At 40.5% G+C, this 6,575-nt stretch overlaps 1 non-coding gene across 1 annotated transcript; it reads left to right on the plus strand.

The window, feature by feature from the left end:
* Positions 1-4,777: 4,777 nt before the first annotated feature.
* LOC133302951 (small nucleolar RNA R71) lies at positions 4,778-4,884 on the plus strand. The gene has a single exon (XR_009750407.1). It is a non-coding gene; the product is annotated as a small nucleolar RNA R71 (small nucleolar RNA).
* The last annotated feature ends 1,691 nt before the right edge of the window (positions 4,885-6,575 follow it).

The following is a 6,575-nucleotide window of genomic DNA, read 5'->3' on the forward strand; positions in this document are numbered from 1 at the left end:
TTGAGCCCGCGATATATTGGGCCATACCAGATTCTTGGTAGAGTAGGACATGTTGCCTACCGGCTTGCCTTGCCTCCGAACCTGGCTAACATCCATGACGTGTTTCACGTGTCTCAGCTTCGGAAGTACATAGCAGATCCGTCGCACGTGGTGCAACCGGATGATGTGGAGGTTCGGGAGAACCTAAAGACTCCCGTCGGACCACTCAGAATTCTCGATCGTGGCGAGAAGCAGCTGAGGAGCAAGATCATTCCTATGGTCAAGGTGCAGTGGACCGGAAGGACTCCTGAGGAGTGTACTTGGGAGCGTGAGGACGAGCTTCTCCGGCAGTACCCCGAGTTTCGACCAGGTATGTTCTGATTTTGAGGTCAAAATCCTAAAAAAGTGGGGTGAATGTAAGAACCCGCACCGTTAATTAAGGTATTTAATTAATTAATTATGCAAAAATAAGAAATGATTCCATAATTGACCTTAATAATTATTTATGAGGCTTAATAATCAAAATAAGTGATTAAGAATGCTGAAAGTCGCTTTTCGGAAGAAAAGTGCAGATACCGGTTCTGCTAGTCGGTATAACTGTGTATCGAAAAAGTATCCCAGAAAATTAATGTAAGTGCATGATAATTACTAGGATAATATGTAGGACTTGTAAAACGAGTTTCAAGTCCAAATAATGAGAACTGGTGCTGGAAACCGGTACTGACTTGGAAAAGCGCGTACCGGAAAGTTGCTCAGAAAATTATAAGAAAAATATGTTAATTCTAAGAAAATTATGTAGTTTCAGAATCCTAAGTTTGGGATTAAAATGCTAAGCGTAGAAATTAAAGTTAATACTGTGTGTTTAAGTGTGTTTGGGCTATAAATACTCCCATTATGGGCACAAAACCCTAGGATCAGAATTTTATACGTGACTTGGTTGCTGAGTGCACCTTGGCACTGTTCCATTGTTGAGTTCTTCTTCCTTGAGAGTCTTGGAGCCATTTCTTCCTTGTTCTTTGTGGTTTCTTCTTCTTAAACACTTGTGTGAGGGAGAGTCACCTTTGGGAAGGGGTTTGTAGTGTTGTTTCTGAGTTGTGAAGTCTGTGTGAGAGAGGTTTGGTTGCTGACTTGTTGGTTTTGGGTTGAGAGAAGAGTGGTTTTGGTTTTTGGAGGTCCAAGTGGTGACCTTTGTGTTAAAGAACCAACCTTTGTGAAGCCATTTTCGTGCATCTCCCTTGAGTCAGACTTGAGGGGCTGTGTTGAGCTCCAAGAGCATCTTCATTCTGAGTTTTGAGCCTTGGTATGTATATCAACCTTTGATCTTGAGTTTTAAGGCTTAAAAATGGAAGCTTGATGCATGTTAAGGTTAAAAGAAGATAACTTGTTGTTGGGTAATGTTGAACACACCTAGAAATGCATGATTAGGTGTTTAAAATCGGTAAAAGGGAACCTTTAAGGGATATCTTCACGAAAATGCAGAAACTGCATTCTGTCGTGAAATATCTGGATATCTGCCCGTGGAATATCCGGATATGGGATATCCGGATATGATATCCGGATATGTGTATTCGGATATGGGGTTTTGGGATATCTGGATATTGTATATTCGGATATGGGATTCTGGATATCCGGATATTGCATATCCGGATATGTACAGTGAGATATCCGGATATTGCTTATCCGGATATGGTCCCGAGGAGTATCCGGATATTCTGGGATTTCGCAGAACAGTAGCTGTGATGTGCATTCAGTAGGCTATTGGGGGTTGGTAGACCCTAGATTGATGAAGTTGAACTTCTGTTTTTAATGGACTAAGCCAGAATCATGGGATTAATGGCTTGTGGCTTTGTTAGAAGCTTTAAAACTTGAAAACGTAATGAAAAGGCGTTGTCTTTAATTTGTATGCATGTGGTACATGTTTATTGATTTATAATTGGTCCATATCAGATTGTGATCTGCTGGGATTGGACTTTGAGCTTGTGGCATTGGATAGCTAGCTTAGAGGTAAGCTTTCGTGTCCTCGGTTTAGCCATGTTGTGGTTCCACCATGTCCCATGGGGATATGGTATATGCATGCTGTGTTACATGCTTTTGATGTTTTGGAAATGCTGTTGAGCTATTATATGTTAGTGCCTTGTTGATATGCATGGAGGTGTTCCACCTATACGGTAAGCCTGAGTATGTAGAACATACAAGAGGGTGAGGCTGTGGGTGAGGTGCAAGCGGTGTTCCTTGTACTACATGTAGGGAATATACGTATTCCTAAATTTCTCTGGCCAGTAGATAGTGATTACACACATGCCATAGATATCTGTTGCACTACATAGTTTTGGAACTGATAATGATATAAATGCTTTTTGAACTTATATTGCACATGTAAGTGAGCTTGGGGTGGAAGATCCTTGAGGATCCCTTGTCTTACTGAGATTTCTAGTTTAGAGATCTCACCCCACGTTTGGGGAATGCTTATTTCAGGGTCAGGTAATGTTGAGACCTCAGGCGGCAGGAGGCCGGAGCTGAGTTAGATTGCTGTAATATTATGCTGCCATGATTGGATGCTGGATTTGCATGCTGCTTATGCTTATAACTTTAGTTTATGTTTATGGAGTTTTATGTTGAGACTTGTTGTTTACTAAGTTATTTGGTGAGCATGGGGATTGTCCATGACACATAGTATTATTATGTCTTGGTTATGTGAGTCTTTTGGAGTTGTAATAATGTACCAGGATATTGTCCGGATTACTTGATCTAATGCCGTGATTTAGATACACACATATCTATATATTGAGGTATTTCAGTAGATGTCTTATTGCAATTTACATACAGGCGATATTTTATGAAATTGATTAAGTAATCAAGTTGGTAATTGTTAATGACGTCATAATTGAAAAGAAAAAAGAATATTCCGTATTTTTAATTAAGCACCGCTTAATACGATGTAATGTTAATATTCTGGGTATACACGGGGTGTTACAAAAAGCACCCACCGAAGTTTGTCCAGTGATTTCTTCACAAATGGAGGCAGAACCACTTTGTCCTGATGCAGAGAAATGTTCCTTTCTGGGTACAGAATGATGGTGGGTTCAGTGAACTCTGGTTCTTCGCCGCGGTTGGCTACAGGAGTCACTTTAAATGAAAGCTTAGTCATTTTGTTCAGAAAGGGAATTAGGGCACAAATGCAGGAGGGATAAAAGGGTTCTGAGTTGAATGGAAGTAGTAGAACTTTGAAGAAATCAGAGACCGAGTTTAAATAGACTGTGGGGGAGTAAATGAAAGGTTTCTGGGACGTGGAGGTTAAGGAGAGGAGGTTGAAGAGGTAGTAGTGGAATGGGGACGTTACAGAACGAGTGGTCAGCAGTAGGTGACCAGTTACTGATGGGATGAGTGTGAGAAGATGGAACGGTTTAGGTCAGGACGTGGGAGAGAGGGAAAAGGAAAGGGTGCAGTTGTCTTAATTGTTGAGGAGACGGTTGCTTTTTCTGCGCGCGTTTCCAAGATTTGCAATGAATGCAAATTAGATATGGTTGCGTATCTTTTTAAGTGACTCAGCAGGGACAGGTGTCCCAGTCACTCTTATCTCCTAACCCAAGGAATGTTCCCTTTGTCTTTTCCTAACTAACAAATAAATAACTAACTGAAATAAATAATAAGAAAACATGCAACAGTGAGTACTAAATAAGGAACAAGGAACGTACTAACCTATCACCTATTATTTAATAAATCTAAAAGAACATGTAACAAAACATATAATTATATCTATATAAAAAAAATTATTTTGGGATTGTATGGTCAAGGACCACCCCAAAACTACGTTCCTGGAACGGAACGTACTTTATTTGGACTTTTTGGAGAGGAACATCAGATGTTCCCTCCTTTTTAGGAGCTATATGGTTATGGATAACCACCCCAAAACTTTGCTCTTTGTCAGAGAGAAAATGTATCTACTGGGTTGCCTCCTATTCAGCGTTTAGTTTAATGTCTTTAGCTAGACATGATACTTACCTCTCAAGGGGTTTCAGAATTGGTTGAGGGGACCTCAGTATCCCCTGGTAGTGATCCTGGTGTTCTGGTTTGAAGGTTGGCAGCAATCTGCCCCAGATGGGACTCAATGTTCCTGACCACTGCATCATTCCTGGTGACATATTCCTTGACATAATTTTCCAGGGTGTTGATGCGTTGATCATCTCTGTGGAATGGAACGTAGTTGTTTCTTCTTTGTTCAGACGTTCCACTGCTGCTACCTTGCTGATAATGCTGCTGATTGTTGTTGAATGGTCTCTGGTTAATGGGTGGCCTCCATTGGGTGTTGTGGTTCTGATCCTTAATGATAGTTCCTCCAGGGCTTGAATGTGTATTTCGTCCTGCTTGTTGATTGTCTCTGGTGAAGTTCCTATTGCCAAAATTTTCTGCATAACACACCAATGCAGTGGATGGGCAGTCTGTTGAGTCATGAAGGTCACCACAGGCTAAGCATGGTTCTGTTTCAGTTGCTGTGAGTTGTAAGACTTTCATCCTTGGTGCTGCTTGGTCAGCTTTCAGGTTCTTCACTTCATTCATGAGTGATGCCAGCTGGGTTTCCATGGCTGTTTGTTTATCCAGTTCTAGCATGCCTGGCTTCCTCACTGAGCTCACTCTGTCTATTGGCCATTAGAGACATCTTTCAGCAGTCCCTTCTATGATTTCGTATCTTGATTAAAGTGTTCCTGTAAAGAAATATCCTCCTGCAGCAAAATCTAGGTGAGATTGAAAAGTATGGTCAAGTCCTTTATAGAAAGATTGTAGCACTCCCCAACTCTCTACCCCATGGTTTGGATATTTTCTTATGATGTCCTTGTATCTCTCTCATGCTTCATAGAGATTTTCTCCATGAAACATTCTGAAGTTAGAGATTTCAGCTCTAACATCAGCTTGTCGAGACATTGGGAGAAATCTCTCTATGAACTTGTTAGAGAGTTCTTCCCATGTGTGGATTGATCCAGGGGTGAGAGTTTTCATCCATGTTTTAGCTTTTAAACCCAAGGAGTGAGGGAACAACCTCATTCTCATGCTCTCCTCTGTTATACCCTCAGCTTTAAAATTATCACAAATATCTTGGAATGTTTTGAGGTGTGTGTAAGGATCTTCTGCAGGGAGTCCATTGAAGACCCCTGCTTCCCTAATCATGTGGAACATGATAGGTTTTAGTTCAAAATTTGGTGTTACAGGGGGAAGGATTACTCCCCTATCTGGTCTGTTCCTGAAAGGAGAAGCCAAAATTCTAAAGTTCTGTTCAAGGGGAACCTCTTCATTGTTATTATTGTGATCAGCCATGTTTTCAGGAAATCTTTCCCTGAGGTTCCTTCTTCTCCTATGGAGTGTGCGTTCTGGCTTAGGATAAAGAGAAACTCAGGTACTTCAATGGAGTGGTTAGAGGCTGTTTCAAACTCTTCACTCATAAACCAATAGCACAGGGTATATATATGCACAGCAGATTCAGTGATAAAGAAAAAATAAAATAAAAGTAAAGTCAGATATACAATATATCTGTTAGAAAACAATGATAAGAACAACAGTTAGTGTTTCTATCCCCGGCAACGGCGCCAAAAACTTGTTGGGTGGTTTGCTGATGGTGGAAAAATATCAGTTTTGATAGGGGACGTTCTTCTGTTCTTGCAGAACACAGATTCGTCCCTCAGTTCCAACCCAAGTGCACAAGTGCACGCATCGAGTAATAAAGGGAGTATTAATGCCCAAATTATCGTTCCCACGAGGATAAAGTGCTAATTATTGTTTTAACATTGTTTTATCATTGTTTATAAAGAGTGAAAATGAGAAGAAAAGTTAGTAAATGAACTGTCTGGTCAAACGTTCCCTACTATCTTGACAACGTTCCTCAAGAACAGTAGGTTCAACCTGATGGCAAACAGTTGCTCGTTCCGTTATGTATGTGATCCTTCCTGTTTAGAAGAAGGTGAGATAACAATCATTGGAGTTTTTATAAGTACTAAATAAAATAAAATAAAATTACTAAAACAGAAATAACTATAATCAAGAGACAACAGGGTGGTGGTTAAAACAGTTTAACAGTAGGAACAGATTCACTGCTTCACTCTTAAAGGGGCTGTTTTCTCTGCTCAAGACTTAGCACCTTTTGGCTTTATCCCAGTTTCTTTGCCTGCCAACTCTAATTCCTCAGCTCATAGTCTAGATGGCTCACAAGTTTCCATATTCTTATGGCTCCCTTGACTCCAACAGGTACTTAGTTCAGAACCTTAAAATGGACGAGTTGGCCCCTTATTCCTAAGGTGACCAGTAGCATTTTTGCCATGACATCTACCTTCCCCCAATGGCTAAGCTTTCTGAAATCCCTTCCTTATGGAAGTTCCTTTCTCAGTATGTACCCAATTTCTATTGGCGCACAATGAATATAGCTTACTCAGCCAAAGAAATACAAAAAGCTTCGGTCAAGAGTTTTGAAAACAGTTCTTTAAGAGTTTCACAATTTACCCGTTCCACAGATAGTTCAGCTCATGGCTGATAGTTTAAACATAATTATTCTCAACTGAGATCACATAGACCCGAGATTCAGTCAAGAGATAACAGTTGAAACGAAGAGA

This window comes from Gastrolobium bilobum, unplaced genomic scaffold, assembly GCF_033153095.1.
Source record: "Gastrolobium bilobum isolate Gb01-03AN ecotype WA unplaced genomic scaffold, APGP_CSIRO_Gbil_v1 utg19044, whole genome shotgun sequence".
NCBI lineage: Eukaryota > Viridiplantae > Streptophyta > Magnoliopsida > Fabales > Fabaceae > Gastrolobium > Gastrolobium bilobum.